Consider the following 22,429-nt stretch of genomic DNA (forward strand, 5'->3'; position numbering starts at 1 on the left):
TAAAGTCTTACTGCTTTTAAATAGAAATACTGAGTTTAGTTTTATTAGACAGTTTTGTATATCATATGAAACAAAGTTGTATAATAATCATAAGTAAAGGACAAGAGCGTACAAGGCCTGACAAATCCCCCCGTAACCAGGATTTTGAAATGGCATATGAACATATAAAACAAATCTTTACATTTGAAAGTGTACACCAGGACATGTACATGTATGATATAGAACTGCATTTTCTGACAAATAAATAGTAAACATTAATACATGCACTTGGTATTTATTTCCTTTGGTTTATTTGTTTGCTTTCTAATCATTACAGCATGATCTCTTATCTGTGCTAGCGCTATTTCTATCCGACATTGAGTGTAAAATGAACATTACGCAATAATTGTCATAATACAAATGGTGTTAGATATTTTTTACATAATAGCCCAATAAAAAGGCAAAAAATGTTTTACTTAAAAGCAAATGAATTTTATATAAAACGCCGTTTAACGTTTCAAGCACCCTCTCAATCGAGAAGAATGGGGTGCAAGCCTCCGCCTATCCTAGTGAGCTAAGTTGACACATTAGGGTATAGGTGAATAAATTTAACTGCTTGACAATATTTAATACAGTAAAACTTTTTTGGTGAAACCCACGAATTTGGCCCATTATGGGTCTAGACTTCATTTTGAAAAATCAATAATAAAATTCATTAAAAACTTATTCTTTAAATAAAAGTACTTTTATGGTGGAGACTGGACCCATTCATACCTAAATTTTTGCAATTTAGAACAGTGAATGAACCAAGATTTTGGCATAAAACGCTGTGCAGCTTTATTTGGAAATCTATAACTGTCGTGTTTGTAGAACGAAAGCACAATATTGGCTTTCATCCTGAAATTTATACTAAAAACAATGCATACAAACCAAAAATTAATATTCAAACTTCAATTGAAATTCTTTCATCTCCATTGCTTCAAGTGGGGGATATACAACGCCTTGTACGCCCCTGTTCTTTAATACGTATCACATTCTATCGCACCACTTTAAAATACGCATATAATATCGTACCTTATTATATGATACAATATTGTATCACATTATACATTACAATGATATGTCTTGATACGGAACTGCATCATATAATATATTATTTTGTAATACTCATATACTTATATTTGCTAATATGCGTACATAAATGAATATATAGAATAGCGAAACGTTTAATTCTGTGTGAACATTTTAATGATTTCACAATGATTACCGCACATGCTTATCACATGCTTATCACTTGACAGTTGCATTATTGTAAACATTAAAACACGATTATTTTAATAATTCTCAAGGGTTTGCCTATTTCAAATGTAAATATAAGTTAAAATCAGCATTATTATAATTTCATGTTAAATACTAAAATCTGATTGGTTTAGACGCAGTTGGTAATCCGTTCAATTACCCTGAGCGTTAGCAACACACTTGGCAACGGGTAACCCAACGAATTGCTACATGCGCGTAAACTATGCGCATATACCGATTGCCATAGAATTCACTTCATTTCTATTTAAATGGAGTAAAATTTTCTTTAAAATTAAGACATTCATTATAATAAAATAAATAGCGCCCATTTGGGAGGGTAACTGTTGACACCCCTCGAAAACCATTGTTTACCCCCGCTTCGCGTTGGTTGACAATGGTTTTCTCGGGCACTTATTATATAACGTTAAATAAAATGTTCACCGGGATATGAACTCAGTTGGTACGTAATCAAGTCTTCCGAGAAGCCCTTTGGGCTTCACAGGATATGATCACGTGACAAACCAGGTCCGATAAAAATTTTCAATTGCTGTTTATTTCTTAAATATTATATTATTTTACAATACTACGTTATATTATTCAAAATTGTATCATATAACACAATACTGTATCATATTATCCAATACAATAATATAGGAATCATTTTATATAACAACAAACTCATCTTTCAAACACGTTTGATTGAGGTACTTAGGACAATTGTTTTAGCATCCTTGATAATGAAGAGATCATTCTCTGTTTCTGAAGCAAGCCGTATGTATCAAATTCAAAGTTATATGATCCATATAAGTTTGTCAGGACAGCTGTTCTCCAGATATCAAACCTACATTCGACTACTCAAAAAATCTACACGTGCTCCATTATAATAACCTCCGGAATCCGAAAAATATGGTTCAGATTTAGCATCCATACATGTTGAGTGCATCAGTATCAAAACCTGCATCATTTATACAAATTTGATAAACACTAAACCAAAAACTAAGATGTGTCCATCAAAGGGCATCTGCTCCAAAAAAAATTAACCAACTCCAAAAACCTTAAATGTATCATCATTCAGCATCTGAAACCTATGGCTCAGATTAAGCATTTGATCCTGTCAACTGCATATCTATCATCAGACACACCTGTCATGCAAGTATGGTGGAGTTAGGACCAGTAGTAAGTAAGATATAGTCATCAAATGGCACCTGCTCCAAAAACTTTGCTCTGCTCTTAACATTTTTAAAGCCAACATCCAGAATTCAAGTTCCAGATTCAGCATCCAAGTCTTAAAAGTTCATTAGTTTGTCCAGATGCACCATCCATGCAAGTTTGATGAAGGTAAGTTAATTAATAATTTAGATACAAGACCTGCACCACAAACTTTTACCACGTCCAGACGCCAACGGTATAACATAAGCTCCAGTCAACCTCGTGTCAGTGAGCTAAAAAAGTTTTGATTAAATGTCAATTGCCACTTGCCCCAATGGGATTTACATAAATCATTTGCAATGTTATGATATGCATGTGACATGATTAAGTACGATAATTAAAACGTTACTGTAGTGACGTCTATGATCAATACAGTATAATGAAAATTACAGCTTATAGTTTCGTTTAACATCTTTAATCTTCTCATGAAATACAGGACATTTTCATTTCCGCATCTTCAGCCTCTTTGCACACAGATAGCAACAGACTTGATGGCTCGTGCCATCGTGAATGATGCTGCCTGTTTTAGCTCTTCTCAAACACAGGCCATTTGGACCTTTCTACATGGCAAATTGCTGCGGTAGGTAAGCAGAGAATGTCGCAACTTGGTGTTCTAGACAAGTGGTTTACGAGGGCATGGTGCCCTGGCTGTACGGACACACAATTGAGTAAAAGTTGTCCTTAAACTTCTTGGTAGAGTTCATGTCTTGAGTGTGACAACTTCAACATCTTAGCAGAATTCGATGGAGAATGCATCTTTCATTTTCGTTCGCCAGACTGGACGAATCTTCAAGCAGAAGATACAGTGGCGTTGAAGGGGTTTGTTCTTTATACCTCATTCACATTCCAAGTGGAACTGAAATAAAACAAAAATGTTAGATATTCACTTGTTTGTTATATTAGGTTGAATCACTGGCATGGGATACCTCCATATTGTGACATAAAACGCTTAAATTAAGTAAAATATATACATATATATATATATTTCGCAGGTTTCTAATTTAAAGAAAGTGACTAATTCCCTGCAAAGGGTTGACCTTCTGTACCGCGTGCATGTTACACCATCACATGTCAGAAACTTACTGGTGTAAAGTTGACAATGTTCAATCCACCTACTTTTCATGTTATTTTACCTCCCATCTGTAACTTGCAATTTTACTGTGTAAAGTCAACACAACACAGTGATGACGGAAGTTGTTGAAAATAAATGTGTGCAGGTCGAAAGATTTCGTGAGAAATTGCGCTCTTCTAACAAACATGCTATTTTCGTTGAATCAACATACAATGATACATGGGGTTCCGGGCTTGACAGGGTTGGTACTGAAAACACCAAACAAGCTGCGTGGCCGGGGAAAAATTTGCTAGGCAAAATCATTGCTAAAGTTGCAAAAAAATCCAGAAAGAGAAAAAAAAGTGAGCAGTGGAGCCGACCGAAACAAACTCAGCAACCGAAGGAGAGCTCTAAACAACGTGACATAGTGAAAATGCTGAAAGACATGCGTGCACAGTCAGACTCCGATTCCTTCTCCGGATGGGACTCTTCTGATTCCGAATCCGAATCTGACGCGCAAAGCCTACATGGACATCGAACGACAAAATTAATGGACGGTATATTATTTCAATAATATTGTTTACCTTTTAAATGGAAAATCTGCAATTATTATCAGTAAATGTAAGGGGGTTGAATACTGATGAAAAAAGAAAAAAATGAGTTAAAAACAGATATCATTTTTTTGCAAGAAACACATTTTATTGAAAAAAATGAAAAAAAGTATAATTTTGGATGGAGGGGTAAATTATACCACGCTTTTAGTAATTCTACTTATAGTAGAGGAGTGTCTATTCTTTTTAAAGAAATTATTGATGTGCAAGTTTACAATGTAAATAGGTCCAATGACGGTAGAAAATTACTGCTGAATTTGGAGATAAATGATTATAAATTCACTGTGGTTAATATTTATGCGCCAAACGATAATCAAAACAGAATTGATTTTTTTAAAAAGCTTCTAAGTTTTATAAATAAACATAAGGATAGTGATAATGTATTATTATGTGGATTTTAATTGTTTAGATAATGAACAAGACAAAAGCTCACGTTTTTTAAATAACTTAATTAAACAATTAAATATTTTTGTTCCTACAAGCAGAATAGATTATGTATTCATTAGTAATAATTTTGTTCCAAGAATTGAAAACATTATATTAAGAAAAATCCCAGGAACGCATTCGGGTAAAAGAATGAGTGACCATAGATTTTTGAAATTTACGCTCAAGATTTTAAACAATAACAGAGGTCCAGGGTATTGGAAATTAAATGTATCATATTGCGAAAATGAAGAATACAAAAGTAACATTAGAAATATTGTTCGAACCTTAGATAACTCGCTAGGTGCAATCGACAGATGGGAGCTCTTAAACGAAAAGTTAAAGATTTTTCCATATATTTTGCAAAAAACAAATGTAAGTCTATTCGTGATAATATAAAATTGATTGAAAGAAAAATTGACGCACTAGAAACGGGTCCAACTGAAAAATTTAACTACGCGGAACTGAAATCACTCGAAGCTAGATTAAATTTACTTTATGATGAAAAAATAAAAGGAACACAGATAAGATCAAAAGCGAGATGGATTGAAAATGGTGAAAAAAATTCCAAGTATTTTCTAAATTTAGAAAAACATCATCAAACTTTGAATGTTATTAGAGAACTAAAGTCACACACCGGTGAAACGGTAAACAAAACAAACTCTATAATAGGAGAAATGGTAAATTTCTATACAAGTCTATATTCTTCTAAAAACATTCCAAATGAAAATATTATTGAATATTTATCAAATATAGATGTTAAATAAATTCCCTTCATACGAAGAATGTAAAGACGCAGTATTTCAAATGAAAAAAGATAAATCTCCTGGCTTTGATGGTATATCTAGCGAATTTTATCAAATGTTTTGGTCGGATATTGGGCCATTATTCTATGCAGCTTTACAGGAAATATATGAAAAAAATGTAATTTTTTTTACAAAAATTTTATAAAGAAGAAGTTTACAAAACCTTGTTACCAGACAAAACTATCGAAGGAGTTTGAAATTCACGATACTCAACAATGGGTAAAATTTTAGAAGTTGAAGATAAACAATTATCTGACTTCAATTACCGACTGCTTAATAATATATTGTGTAATAATGCATATTTATGTAAATGGAAGGTAGATGTGAAACCAGAGTGCAGGATGTGTAACAAGATGGAAACAAGTTATCATTTGATTTATGAATGTAAAAATGTGCTATTGATATGGAGGTTATTAAGTGAATTTCTTTCTTTTGATGTTAAATGGAAACATATTATTATAGGTTTTTACTTAGAAAACAATAGAAAAACTGCAACATTAAATTTTTTAATATCCTTAATAGCATTGAGAATATATAAGTATAAAATGTATTGTAGATTAGAAAAAATAGATGAAAACGAAGAAGGTCTTAAGACGCATATCAAATTATCTCTGTTAAATTACGTTTTACGTTTGAAGTACAAATCTAGAGCAAGTTATATCACTGATTTTGCTCGTATGTAAAATACTACTATATGTAAACTTATGTTATATAAAATTATACATTTATAGATAAAATATCTACTGAGAGGAAACCAGTCCTCCAGTAGCGCTGTCTATAGGGTATGTGAATGAACTGTAACGAAGAAGTGGTGATCCCTATAGACAGCATATATCTACATTTACTGTTAGAATTCTTCAAATTTATTTAGTAGTACTCGGTGATAAACCCTATTATTATTTTTATTATTATTATTACCACTATTTTCTTTTTTTAAAGCAATATACATGTACCGTAAAATGTAACTTAAAAAAGAAAATGTCTATCATTTCATAAAGATGTATGCATACGACCTAATTTAGATATTTTATATTATTACCAGCACATGTTCTGTGGCTAATTTTGTCAATGCTAATACTATCATTATTATCGCATTTATTATATTTTGATTGATAAAATGTTGTTTATATGTTGTATTTAATGACAAGAAAAAATAAAATCTACAAAAAAAAAAAAGTCAACACAACAGTCATAGCCGCAGGTTTTCGCATTTTACTTCTGATTCTCATGTACCTAACATATGGGGCCTACATATTGCATATCAATTTCAACAAGTGACACCCCTCTAACTAATGATAATCATTAAAAATCATTTCATGAATTTTAGCAACACTCATAAGCCTTCAAGTACAGCAACTTTCAATTTTACAAAAATATTGACGGGTACTTTATCCGAAACTGTCCCTTGCTTCCTTTAACTTACACTAACATTCTCTGAAAAGTCATCTTGTCTTAAAATTAAAAAGCTTATCCTGTTCTTAGAAAAGGTACACCACATTTTGCCAATTCCATTGAGGTTTAAGAAAAATATGGCCATTTAAGTGAACCCACCATTTCCACTTTCCTCTATTTAACAGAGATTCATAGGGCTCCCCATAAATAAAGCATCTTTATCTAATCTTTTAGAGGTCAATTGTTGTTCAACCTCCTTAAAAAAGAAACCTTATTTAATACTACAAACATCTACTTGATATTATCATGATAAAAGCATCACATCACTTAAAAATACCATTACATGTATACCCTCCCCCTATCTTTTGATTTTCACAAGAAGCATTAGTTTGAACACTTTTACCTAATTTTCTGAAACTTGTGGCAATTTCCTTGAGTCATTTTCACACATAATAGAAAACAACCATCACTGATATCTAAAATTGATCTCTTTTGGAAAATGGATGATTTGTAGCATTTTTATTCACTAAAAGACATGCCGCCCTACATCTGATTTCTTGTTTTCATGAAAAAGTAAGCCTATAATCATATTTAGTGGATATCTTATATATTCTGGTTTCTAGTCTCCTTTTAACTTTGCTAAATTAGTAAGACCTACAAGTGTGATTTCTGCTTTTAATTAAAATGAAATTCAACCACACCTGGGTACCTGGGGACGGATGAGAATTCCATGAAAAATGTTCAAATTTTTCTACATTTTTGATGCATATATACAATGAAACGGTACAAATATGTTGTTTTTTGTTCATTTCAAGAGTAATTATCATACAGATGTTATTTCAAGGTCAAATGTACATTTACATATCCTACATGTAATGGTAATGGAGTCCATTGGAAAGAGGGGGTGGCTTTTTCAATTCTGTATAAATACATCTAAAATATCATTTATGGATAGGAAGGAGCAAAAACTTGATTTTTTTGACATATTGTATAATTTGATAACTGCATCTGTCTACATGTAAAGTTCAGTTGAAATAAAAATATGCTGTTTTAAAAAAATTCGGTCATATAAGTCAGGTGGCTTAATGTTATTTCATAAAATCAGACAGCGAAATGGCTGCAAATTCATAAATTTAATGATTCAATTGATCAAAACTGTTTTAAAGTATTTATTCTTATCTCATTAATTAACTGAAGCCTATTAATCGCACCAGGGTATGAAATACCTACTCTCTAATCCAATTTACTCTAGTGGTGGTCATTCTACACATTTAAGAGGGAGTTACTCCCCTTGAATATTTTTGCTAATAAATCATGTAATGACATCTACAGCCAAAAAATCATCCATTTTCACAAAATATATTACTTATGGTACAAAATCCACTCAAAATTACACTGAAATGAAAAATCTGAAAATACCATGTTGTCTTGAAGGTGGCACAGGACAGTTTTTTTTTTTATACAATTCATTGTAGCCAGGGGATGCGTGTCTTCGGAACTCTGTAACTAGAATTTCCTCAGTTCCCATTCAGGTCAAATACCTTTAATTCACTCTTTATAAGGCCAATCACCAATTTCTGAAGAAAATTACTAGTCAAAACCTGTAAAATTCTCTACATATTGGTTTTTATTAGATTTTAACCCTTTCATATTTTGCTAATTTTTCAGCTTTTTAGACCTCCCCCAACTAATTCCCTGCAAAGGGTTGACATTCCGTACCACGTGCATGTTGCACCATCACATGTCAGAAACTTACCGGTGTAAAGTTGACAATGTCCAATCCATCTACTTTTCGTGTTATTTTACCTCCCATCTGTAACTTGCAATTTCACTGTGTAAAGTCAACACAACAGTCATAGCCGCGGGTTTTGCATTTTACTTCTGATTCTCATGTACCTAACATATGGGGCCTACATATTGCATATCAATTTCAACAAGAGACACCCCTCTAACTAATGAAAATCATTAAAAATCATTTCATGAATTTTAGCAACACTCATAAGCCTTCAAGTACAGCAACTTTCAATTTTACAAAAATATTGACGGTTACTTTATCCGAAACTATCCCTTGCTACCTTAGGATGCTTCCACACAAATTTTCCTGACTGGTTAGTTTCTGAGAGGAAGATTTTTAAGGATTTACTCAATATATTCCTATGAAAAAATTCGACCCACCATTGTGGCCCCACCCTATCTTTAAAAGGTCATGATTTTCACAATCTATACTACCTTAGTATGCTTCCACACAAGTTTTAGCTTTCCTGGCGAATTGGTTCTTGAGAAGAAGATTTTTGAAAAGTTCTTAAATTTTTTCAATAATTCCTAATTATCTCCTCTTGAAAAAAAAGGTGGTCCTTAGTTTTCACAACTTTGTATCCCCTTTGCCTAATAATGCTCTGTGCCAAGTTTCGTTGAAATTGGCCCAGTGCTTCTGGAGAAGATGTTGAAAATATGAAAAGTTTACAAACAGACAAGCAACAGACAAAATGTGATCAGAATAGCTCACATGAGCTTTCAGCTCAAGTGAGCTATAAATCAAAACTGAAGTAATGAAAACAAACCACATTTTCCACAGAGAGTGAGCTAAAAATCCAGTTATACATTAGTACCCGACACAATTCATGCTTTTCACAGAAAGCAACTCAACAGCTATGCACCAGAACCTCAGGCGATTGAAACTGTCTATATAGAAGCATCATTCCAAATATTAATAAGTACACTGGGTTATTGCTTTAGTCCACTGAAAGGAACTTAACAGGTATATACCTGGTATTAATCTGTACCCTAGGCTATGGATAGCTCTATTGGGTGAAAAATATCAGCTACAAATTAGTATTTTTGGCTACTGATACTGTCACTGAGAGCAACTTAACATCAATATTAGTACCCTAGGTTATTGGTAGTAGTCTCTTGAAAGCAACACAGCAGCTGTACATTAGTATAACTTACCTCTTGATATTCGCTTTCTGGTAAGAACATAACCATTGTACCATAGTAAACTTAGCTTTTCCTATGTTCACCATGACGACCTAGCTTATTGATATGGTCCACTGAGAGAAACATAATAATTGTAAAATAGTGCACTAGGCTATTGATATGATTCACAAAGAACAACATTATTTCCAAAATTTTAAAAATGCACTCTCTTTTTCTACAGTTTTGAGGTTTCTCCCCTTTGAATAAAGATCGGTCTTTCATTTCTGCAATTTATACTTGCCTTCCCATAAGGATGGTTTGTGCCAATTTTGGTTGAAATTGGCGAAGCGATTTTACAAAAGAAGTTCAAAATGTTAAAAGTTAAAAAAAGTTACAGACGGACGATGGACAGAATGTGATCAGAATAGCTCACTTGAGCTTTCAGCTCAGGTGAGCTATAAATCAAAACTGAAGTAATGAAAACAAACCACATTTTCCACAGAGATTCAAAACTGTTACAAATGAGGAAATAGAGAAATTTTTCGACTCCAGGCAAGCAAAATCAACAAAAAGAAATACAGCATGGGGATTTTTCAAGGTAAATGTGTTTGCAGCAATTTGACATTTGTATAAAAATCTTTAAGGGTCAAGATTTGTTGCAGAATTTACACAACCAAACACAAGACCCCCAAACGTTACACAATGTCAGTCTCTAAAACACAACTCACTCCTTTTAGATTGGAACATGGAGATCTATGGTTCTGTACTAATGGTGCAACATTAGACCTGCAAACAGCAAATGTGTCAACTCTTGCCAGTTATCTCTCGTGATTTTATTGTGAAGCCAGCCCCAAAGAAAAAGTTGATGATGATGTTTAGCCTTTGTACCACAAAAATACTTTGATCAATATCAAAGGAGCAATAAATCGCCATCTTGCTGACATTCAGAAAGATGTAAATATAGTCCATGACAAGGAGTTCAGAACAGCCAATGGAATCTTGGATGGTTTCTTTAAAGAGCGAACCTGACTTGATCTGTCAAAACCAACATCACACAAAGATATTATCGAGATACATGATCTGCAGAAGATTTATAAATACCTCCAAGGTGCCACATCATCACCAGTGGTTTTGCGCCATGCTGTATGGTACTTTCTGTCCATCAATTTTATTACCAGAGGTTTAGAGTTCCACCATAAGTTTAATCATAACAGCTTTGTCTTCTGCACAGATGAAACTTGCCAATATGCTGCATTACAACACAAAACATTACAAAATAATCATCAAGGTGGTGTAGATGCCGATGACAGCCATACAGACAAGATAATGTATGCAACTGATAATGAAAACTGCTGTCATGTTTATCTCTTAAAGTTACTGATGTCAAAAACAGATTCAAATGCTACAAATCTTTTCAACCAATACATATAAGAGAGAGTTCATTGTGATATTTGGTATTCAGCAAAACCCCTGCCAAAGCGCACTTTCAACAAGTCTCTCGGGGAGATTTGCTTTGCTGCTGGTGTGGAGCATAAATACACATCCCACTGTTTACGGGCCACTGCAAACACTTACCTTAATGATCAGGGATTTGAAGCACGACATATCATGTTCATGTCGAACCAAAGGAATGAGAGTTCAATGAGGTCATATAACAGATCGCTCTCCTCTAAGCAAAAAAAAAAAGCATTCTGCGATGGCGTCTGCATCTTCATCCCCTTTTACGATCGTAGCTCTTCCACCGCTGTCGACCAGGTTCTCGAACTTGCCACCACGAACCCATGAAAATCAGGCTCAACTTGAAAACTTACCGTCACCATCTGCACATGAGACCACAACTCTCATATCGTCAAATTCCACAGCCACAACATCGTCCTCCATGCCAGCAACATTGAAAACAGTTAACATGAACATGCAAAACATTAATCCAACAGCTGGGTTTTTCAATAATGCAAACTTCAGGGAGAGCACATTTCGTTTTACTCAGTTGTGCTTACTGTATTGTTACGTGTTGATAATGTTTATTCTTAATGAATAAATCATCTTGTTGGAAAATACTCATGTATTGTTATTGAATTCAAACTTTTGCGATTAAATATAGCATTTCTCAAAAAAAAAAAAAAATCTTTCTTCATAATATTTTTGAACACAATTCAAACTTTCCACTGAGAGCAACCCAACAACTTAGCACCTATTTACCTGGTCTTATTCAGTACACTGACCTATGAATACTGTCTATTGAGTGAAATAAACCTTCTGGTAAGAACATAACCATTCCACCTTAGTACAGTAGACTACACATATGTTCACCTAAGAAAACCATATTGTTATGAATGATACCCTAGCTTATTGATAAAGTCCTCTGAGAGAAACATAATAATTGTACAATAGTACACTAGGCTATTGATGTGAATCACTAAGAACAAATTCCTATCATCCAATGAGACCAACATGGCATTTCATAATAACATCTTAGGCAATGATACAGTTCACTAGGATTAACACAACAGTTTTCAATAAGTAATCTAGCCTTTTGATCAAATGTCATTGGAAGAGCTACCAATTGTACAATAGTAACTCAGGCAATTGACACCATCTAATCAGAGCAACACGTTAGTTAAACATATGTTACACAATACGATTAACACTGTCCTTTGAGAGCAACATAATAGAAATACATCAGAACCCTAAGCCATCGATATGGTCAACTGAGAGCAACACAACTTTATTCTAAAGAACCAAACCAATTGGTAGCTATACTAAAAGCAACTGAACAGTTGTACAATCCAGTTTTATAACAGTACTCAAGGCAAATGATGATGCAGTTGATACCAAGTATCCAATGCTATTGGTACGGTCTACTAAGAACAACAAAACAGTCATACATTCGTACCCGACACAATTCAAACTTTCCACTGAGAGCAACCCAACAACTTAGCACCTATTTACCTGGTATTATTAAGTACACTGACCTATGAATACTGTCTATTGAGTGAAATAAAACAGCTACACATTAGTATTTTTAGTCTATTGATAATGTCACTGAGAGAAACTTAACATCAATAGTGGTACCTAAGGCAATTGGTAGTCTTCTGAGAGCAACACAACATCTATACATTAATATAACTTGTCTATTCATACACCTCCTGGTAAGAACATAACCATTGCACCTTAGTACAGTAAACTACACATATGTTCACCTAAGAAAACCATATTATCTTATGCATGATACCCTAGCTTATTCATAAGGTCCTCTGAGAGAAACATAATAATGGTACAATAGTACACTAGGCTATTGATGTGAATCACTAAGAACAAATTCCTATCATCCAATGAGACCAACATGGCATTTCATAATAACATCTTAGGCAATGATACAGTTCACTAAGATTAACACAACAGTTTTCAATAAGTAATCTAGCCTTTTGATCAAATGTCATTGGAAGAGCTACCAATTGTACAATAGTAACTCAGGCAATTGATACCATCTAATCAGAGCAACACGTAAGATACACATATGTTACACAATACTATTCACACTGTCCTTTGAGAGCAACATAATAGTAATACATCAGAACCCTAAGCCATCGATATGGTCAAATGAGGGCAACACAACATTATTCTAAAGAACCAAACCAATTGCTAGCTATACTAAAAGCAACTGAACAGTTGTACAATCCAGTTTCATAACAGTACTCAAGGCAAATGATGATGCAGTTGATACCAAGTATCCAATGCTATTGGTACGGTCTACTAAGAACAACAAAACAGTCATACATTCGTACCCGACACAATTCAAACTTTCCACTGAGAGCAAACCAACAACTTAACACCTATTTACCTGGTATTATTCAGTACACTGACCTATGAATACTGTCTATTGAGTGAAATAAAACAGCTACACATTAGGATTTTTTGTCTATTGATAATGTCACTGAGAGAAACTCAACATCAATAGTGGTACCTAAGGCAATTGGTAGTCTTCTGAGAGCAACACAACATCTATACATTAATATAACTTGTCTATTCATAAACCTTCTGGTAAGAACATAACCATTCCACCTTAGTACAGTAGGCTAAACATATGTTCACCTAAGAAAACCATATTGTTATGAATGATACCCTAGCGTATTGATAAAGTCCTCTGAGAGAAACATAATAATTATACAATAGTACACTAGGCTATTGATTTGAATCACTAAGAACAAATTCCTATCATCCAATGAGACCAACATGACATTAAATAATAACATCTTAGGCAATGATACAGTTCACTAGGATTTACACAACAGTTTTCAATAAGTAATCTAGCATTTTGATCAAATGTCATTGGAAGAGCTACCAATTGTACAACAGTAACTCAGGCAATTGATACCGTCTAATCAGAGCAACACGTAAGTTACACATATGTTACACAATACGATTAACACTGTCCTTTGAAAGCAACATAATAGTAATACATCAGAAACCTAAGCCATCGATATGGTCAACTGAGACCAACACAACATTATTCTAAAGAACCAAACCAATTGCTAGCTATACTAAAAGCAACTGAACAGTTGTACAATCCAGTTTCATAACAGTACTCAAGGCAAATTATGATGCAGTTGATACCAAGTATCCAATGCTATTGGTACGGTCTACTAAGAACAACAAAACAGTCATACATTCGTACCCGACACAATTCAAACTTTCCACTGAGAGCAACCCAACAACTTAACACCTATTTACCTGGTATTATTCAGTACACTGACCTATGAATACTGTCTATTGAGTGAAATAGAACAGCTTTACATTCTTTTTTTGGCTATTGATAATGTCACTGAGAGAAACTCAACATCAATAGTGGTACCTAAGGTAATTGGTAGTCTTCTGAGAGCAACACAACATCTATACATTAATATAACTTGCCTATTCATAAACCTTCTGGTAAGAACATAACCATTCCACCTTAGTACAGTAAACTACACATATGTTCACCTAAGAAAACCATATTATCTTATGCATGATACCCAAGCTTATTGATAATGTCCTCTGAGAGAAACATAATAATTGTACAATAGTACACTAGGCTATTGATGTGAATCACTAACAACAAATTCCTATCATCCAATGAGACCAACATGACATTTCATAATAACATCTTAGGCAATGATACAGTTCACTAGGATTAACACAACAGTTTTCAATAAGTAATCTAGCCTTTTGATCAAATGTCATTGGAAGAGCTACCAATTGTACAACAGTAACTCAGGCAATTGATACCGTCTAATCAGGGAAACACGTAAGTTAAACATATGTTACACAATACGATTCACAATGTCCTTTGAGAGCAACATAATAGTAATACATCAGAACCCTAAGCCATCGCTATGGTCAACTGAGAGCAACACAACATTATTCTAAAGAACCAAACCAATTGGTAGCTATACTAAAAGCAACTGAACAGTTGTACAATCCAGTTTCATAACAGTTCTCAAAGCAAATGATGATGCAGTTGATACCAAGTATCCAATGCTATTGGTACGGTCTACTAAGAACAACAAAACAGTCATACATTCGTACCCAACACAATTCAAACTTTCCACTGAGAGCAACCCAACAACTTAGCACCTATTTACCTGGTATTAATCAGTACACTGACTTATGAATACTGTCTATTGAGTGAAATAAAACAGCTACACATTAGTATTTTTTGTCTATTGATAATGTCACTGAGAGAAACTTAACATCAATAGTGGTACCTAAGGCAATTGGTAGTCTTCTGAGAGCAACACAACATCTATACATTAATATAACTTGTCTATTCATAAACCTCCTGGTAAGAACATAACCATTGCACCTTAGTACAGTAGGCTAAACATATGTTCACCTAAGAAAACCATATTATCTTATGCATGATACCCTAGCTTATTGATAATGTTCTCTGAGAGAAACATAATAATTGTACAATAGTACACTAGGCTATTGATGTGAATCACTAAGAACAAATTCCTATCATCCAATGAGACCTACATGGCATTTCATAATAACATCTTAGGCAATGATACAGTTCACTAGGATTAACACAACAGTTTTCAATAAGTAATCTAGCCTTTTGATCAAATGTCATTGGAAGAGCTACCAATTGTACAACAGTAACTCAGTCAATTGATACCGTCTAATCAGAGCAACACGTAAGTTACACATGTTACACAATACGATTCACACTGTCCTTTGAGAGCAACATAATAGTAATACATCAGAACCCTAAGCCATCGATATGGTCAACTGAGACCAACACAACATTATTCTAAAGAACCAAACCAATTGCTAGCTATACTAAAAGCAACTGAACAGTTGTACAATCCAGTTTTATAACAGTACTCAAGGCAAATGATGATGCAGTTGATACCAAGTATCCAATGCTATTGGTACGGTCTACTAAGAACAACAAAACAGTCATACATTCGTACCCGACACAATTCAAACTTTCCACTGAGAGCAAACCAACAACTTAACACCTATTTACCTGGTATTATTCAGTACACTGACCTATGAATACTGTCTATTGAGTGAAATAAAACAGCTACACATTAGGATTTTTTGTCTATTGATAATGTCACTGAGAGAAACTCAACATCAATAGTGGTACCTAAGGCAATTGGTAGTCTTCTGAGAGCAACACAACATCTATACATTAATATAACTTGTCTATTCATAAACCTTCTGGTAAGAACATAACCATTCCACCTTAGTACAGTAGGCTAAACATATGTTCACCTAAGAAAACCATATTGTTATGAATGATACCCTAGCTTATTGATAAAGTCCTCTGAGAGAAACATAATAATTATACAATAGTACACTAGGCTATTGATTTGAATCACTAAGAACAAATTCCTATCATCCAATGAGACCAACATGACATTTCATAATAACATCTTAGGCAATGATACAGTTCACTAGGATTAACACAACAGTTTTCAATAAGTAATCTAGCCTTTTGATCAAATGTCATTGGAAGAGCTACCAATTGTACAACAGTAACTCAGGCAATTGATACCGTCTAATCAGAGCAACACGTAAGTTACACATGTTACACAATACGATTCACACTGTCCTTTGAGAGCAACATAATAGTAATACATCAGAACCCTAAGCCATCGACATGGTCAACTGAGACCAACACAACATTATTCTAAAGAACCAAACCAATTGCTAGCTATACTAAAAGCAACTGAACAGTTGTACAATCCAGTTTCATAACAGTACTCAAGGCAAATGATGATGCAGTTGATACCAAGTATCCAATGCTATTGGTACGGTCTACTAAGAACAACAAAACAGTCATACATTCGTACCCGACACAATTCAAACTTTCCACTGAGAGCAAACCAACAACTTAACACCTATTTACCTGGTATTATTCAGTACACTGACCTATGAATACTGTCTATTGAGTGAAATAAAACAGCTACACATTAGGATTTTTTGTCTATTGATAATGTCACTGAGAGAAACTCAACATCAATAGTGGTACCTAAGGCAATTGGTAGTCTTCTGAGAGCAACACAACATCTATACATTAATATAACTTGTCTATTCATAAACCTTCTGGTAAGAACATAACCATTCCACCTTAGTACAGTAGGCTAAACATATGTTCACCTAAGAAAACCATATTGTTATGAATGATACCCTAGCGTATTGATAAAGTCCTCTGAGAGAAACATAATAATTATACAATAGTACACTAGGCTATTGATTTGAATCACTAAGAACAAATTCCTATCATCCAATGAGACCAACATGACATTAAATAATAACATCTTAGGCAATGATACAGTTCACTAGGATTTACACAACAGTTTTCAATAAGTAATCTAGCATTTTGATCAAATGTCATTGGAAGAGCTACCAATTGTACAACAGTAACTCAGGCAATTGATACCATCTAATCAGAGCAACACGTAAGTTACACATATGTTACACAATACGATTAACACTGTCCTTTGAAAGCAACATAATAGTAATACATCAGAACCCTAAGCCATCGATATGGTCAACTGAGACCAACACAACATTATTCTAAAGAACCAAACCAATTGGTAGCTATACTAAAAGCAACTGAACAGTTGTACAATCCAGTTTCATAACAGTACTCAAGGCAAATGATGATGCAGTTGATACCAAGTATCCAATGCTATTGGTACGGTCTACTAAGAACAACAAAACAGTCATACATTCGTACCCGACACAATTCAAACTTTCCACTGAGAGCAACCCAACAACTTAACACCTATTTACCTGGTATTATTCAGTACACTGACCTATGAATACTGTCTATTGAGTGAAATAAAACAGCTTTACATTCTTTTTTTGGCTATTGATAATGTCACTGAGAGAAACTCAACATCAATAGTGGTACCTAAGGTAATTGGTAGTCTTCTGAGAGCAACACAACATCTATACATTAATATAACTTGCCTATTCATAAACCTTCTGGTAAGAACATAACCATTCCACCTTAGTACAGTAAACTACACATATGTTCACCTAAGAAAACCATATTATCTTATGCATGATACCCAAGCTTATTGATAATGTCCTCTGAGAGAAACATAATAATTGTACAATAGTACACTAGGCTATTGATGTGAATCACTAACAACAAATTCCTATCATCCAATGAGACCAACATGACATTTCATAATAACATCATAGGCAATGATACAGTTCACTAGGATTAACACAACAGTTTTCAATAAGTAATCTAGCCTTTTGATCAAATGTCATTGGAAGAGCTACCAATTGTACAACAGTAACTCAGGCAATTGATACCGTCTAATCAGGGAAACACGTAAGTTAAACATATGTTACACAATACGATTCACAATGTCCTTTGAGAGCAACATAATAGTAATACATCAGAACCCTAAGCCATCGATATGGTCAACTGAGAGCAACACAACATTATTCTAAAGAACCAAACCAATTGGTAGCTATACTAAAAGCAACTGAACAGTTGTACAATCCAGTTTCATAACAGTTCTCAAAGCAAATGATGATGCAGTTGATACCAAGTATCCAATGCTATTGGTACGGTCTACTAAGAACAACAAAACAGTCATACATTCGTACCCAACACAATTCAAACTTTCCACTGAGAGCAACCCAACAACTTAGCACCTATTTACCTGGTATTAATCAGTACACTGACTTATGAATACTGTCTATTGAGTGAAATAAAACAGCTACACATTAGTATTTTTTGTCTATTGATAATGTCACTGAGAGAAACTTAACATCAATAGTGGTACCTAAGGCAATTGGTAGTCTTCTGAGAGCAACACAACATCTATACATTAATATAACTTGTCTATTCATAAACCTCCTGGTAAGAACATAACCATTGCACCTTAGTACAGTAGGCTAAACATATGTTCACCTAAGAAAACCATATTATCTTATGCATGATACCCTAGCTTATTGATAATGTTCTCTGAGAGAAACATAATAATTGTACAATAGTACACTAGGCTATTGATGTGAATCACTAAGAACAAATTCCTATCATCCAATGAGACCTACATGGCATTTCATAATAACATCTTAGGCAATGATACAGTTCACTAGGATTAACACAACAGTTTTCAATAAGTAATCTAGCCTTTTGATCAAATGTCATTGGAAGAGCTACCAATTGTACAACAGTAACTCAGTCAATTGATACCGTCTAATCAGAGCAACACGTAAGTTACACATGTTACACAATACGATTCACACTGTCCTTTGAGAGCAACATAATAGTAATACATCAGAACCCTAAGCCATCGATATGGTCAACTGAGACCAACACAACATTATTCTAAAGAACCAAACCAATTGCTAGCTATACTAAAAGCAACTGAACAGTTGTACAATCCAGTTTTATAACAGTACTCAAGGCAAATGATGATGCAGTTGATACCAAGTATCCAATGCTATTGGTACGGTCTACTAAGAACAACAAAACAGTCATACATTCGTACCCGACACAATTCAAACTTTCCACTGAGAGCAAACCAACAACTTAACACCTATTTACCTGGTATTAATCAGTACACTGACCTATGAATACTGTCTATTGAGTGAAATAAAACAGCTACACATTAGGATTTTTTGTCTATTGATAATGTCACTGAGAGAAACTCAACATCAATAGTGGTACCTAAGGCAATTGGTAGTCTTCTGAGAGCAACACAACATCTGTACATTAATATAACTTGTCTATTCATAAACCTTCTGGTAAGAACATAACCATTCCACCTTAGTACAGTAGGCTAAACATATGTTCACCTAAGAAAACCATATTGTTATGAATGATACCCTAGCTTATTGATAAAGTCCTCTGAGAGAAACATAATAATTATACAATAGTACACTAGGCTATTGATTTGAATCACTAAGAACAAATTCCTATCATCCAATGAGACCAACATGACATTTCATAATAACATCTTAGGCAATGATACAGTTCACTAGGATTTACACAACAGTTTTCAATAAGTAATCTAGCATTTTGATCAAATGTCATTGGAAGAGCTACCAATTGTACAACAGTAACTCAGGCAATTGATACCGTCTAATCAGAGCAACACGTAAGTTACACATATGTTACACAATACGATTAACACTGTCCTTTGAGAGCAACATAATAGTAATACATCAGAACCCTAAGCCATCGATATGGTCAACTGAGAGCAACACAACATTATTCTAAAGAACCAAACCAATTGCTAGCTATACTAAAAGCAACTGAACAGTTGTACAATCCAGTTTCATAACAGTACTCAAGGCAAATGATGATGCAGTTGATACCAAGTATCCAATGCTATTGGTACGGTCTACTAAGAACAACAAAACAGTCATACATTCGTACCCGACACAATTCAAACTTTCCACTGAGAGCAACCCAACAACTTAGCACCTATTTACCTGGTATTATTCAGTACACTGACCTATGAATACTGTCTATTGAGTGAAATAAAACAGCTACACATTAGTATTTTTTGTCTATTGAAAATGTCACTGAGAGAAACTTAACATCAATAGTGGTACCTAAGGCAATTGGTAGTCTTCTGAGAGCAACACAACATCTATACATTAATATAACTTGTCTATTCATACACCTCCTGGTAAGAACATAACCATTCCACCTTAGTACAGTAAACTACACATATGTTCACCTAAGAAAACCATATTATCTTATGCATGATACCCTAGCTTATTCATAAGGTCCTCTGAGAGAAACATAATAATTGTACAATAGTACACTAGGCTATTGATGTGAATCACTAAGAACAAATTCCTATCATCCAATGAGACCAACATGACATTTCATAATAACATCTTAGGCAATGATACAGTTCACTAGGATTAACACAACAGTTTTCAATAAGTAATCTAGCCTTTTGATCAAATGTCATTGGAAGAGCTACCAATTGTACAACAGTAACTCAGTCAATTGATACCGTCTAATCAGAGCAACACGTAAGTTACACATGTTACACAATACGATTCACACTGTCCTTTGAGAGCAACATAATAGTAATACATCAGAACCCTAAGCCATCGACATGGTCAACTGAGACCAACACAACATTATTCTAAAGAACCAAACCAATTGCTAGCTATACTAAAAGCAACTGAACAGTTGTACAATCCAGTTTCATAACAGTACTCAAGGCAAATGATGATGCAGTTGATACCAAGTATCCAATGCTATTGGTACGGTCTACTAAGAACAACAAAACAGTCATACATTCGTACCCGACACAATTCAAACTTTCCACTGAGAGCAAACCAACAACTTAACACCTATTTACCTGGTATTATTCAGTACACTGACCTATGAATACTGTCTATTGAGTGAAATAAAACAGCTACACATTAGGATTTTTTGTCTATTGATAATGTCACTGAGAGAAACTCAACATCAATAGTGGTACCTAAGGCAATTGGTAGTCTTCTGAGAGCAACACAACATCTATACATTAATATAACTTGTCTATTCATAAACCTTCTGGTAAGAACATAACCATTCCACCTTAGTACAGTAGGCTAAACATATGTTCACCTAAGAAAACCATATTGTTATGAATGATACCCTAGCGTATTGATAAAGTCCTCTGAGAGAAACATAATAATTATACAATAGTACACTAGGCTATTGATTTGAATCACTAAGAACAAATTCCTATCATCCAATGAGACCAACATGACATTAAATAATAACATCTTAGGCAATGATACAGTTCACTAGGATTTACACAACAGTTTTCAATAAGTAATCTAGCATTTTGATCAAATGTCATTGGAAGAGCTACCAATTGTACAACAGTAACTCAGGCAATTGATACCGTCTAATCAGAGCAACACGTAAGTTACACATATGTTACACAATACGATTAACACTGTCCTTTGAAAGCAACATAATAGTAATACATCAGAACCCTAAGCCATCGATATGGTCAACTGAGACCAACACAACATTATTCTAAAGAACCAAACCAATTGCTAGCTATACTAAAAGCAACTGAACAGTTGTACAATCCAGTTTCATAACAGTACTCAAGGCAAATTATGATGCAGTTGATACCAAGTATCCAATGCTATTGGTACGGTCTACTAAGAACAACAAAACAGTCATACATTCGTACCCGACACAATTCAAACTTTCCACTGAGAGCAACCCAACAACTTAACACCTATTTACCTGG

General features: G+C 34.1%; 1 protein-coding gene and 1 long non-coding RNA gene across 3 annotated transcripts in view; one reads left to right on the plus strand and one right to left on the minus strand.

The window, feature by feature from the left end:
* LOC136271989 (S-adenosylmethionine synthase-like) overlaps positions 1-22,429 on the minus strand; it is a 166,498-nt gene that overhangs the window by 25,330 nt on the left and 118,739 nt on the right. The gene's annotated exons all lie outside the window — the stretch shown is intronic.
* LOC136272351 (uncharacterized) lies at positions 1,923-11,743 on the plus strand. 2 transcript variants are annotated; one of them, XR_010710337.1, is made up of 4 exons: positions 1,923-3,071; positions 3,185-3,306; positions 10,189-10,284; positions 10,424-11,743. It is a non-coding gene; the product is annotated as an uncharacterized lncRNA (long non-coding RNA). The 2 variants fall into 2 exon arrangements; XR_010710336.1 differs by having other exon boundaries at positions 1,923-3,306.

Source organism: Magallana gigas, chromosome 10 (genome assembly GCF_963853765.1).
Source record: "Magallana gigas chromosome 10, xbMagGiga1.1, whole genome shotgun sequence".
Taxonomy (NCBI): domain Eukaryota; kingdom Metazoa; phylum Mollusca; class Bivalvia; order Ostreida; family Ostreidae; genus Magallana; species Magallana gigas.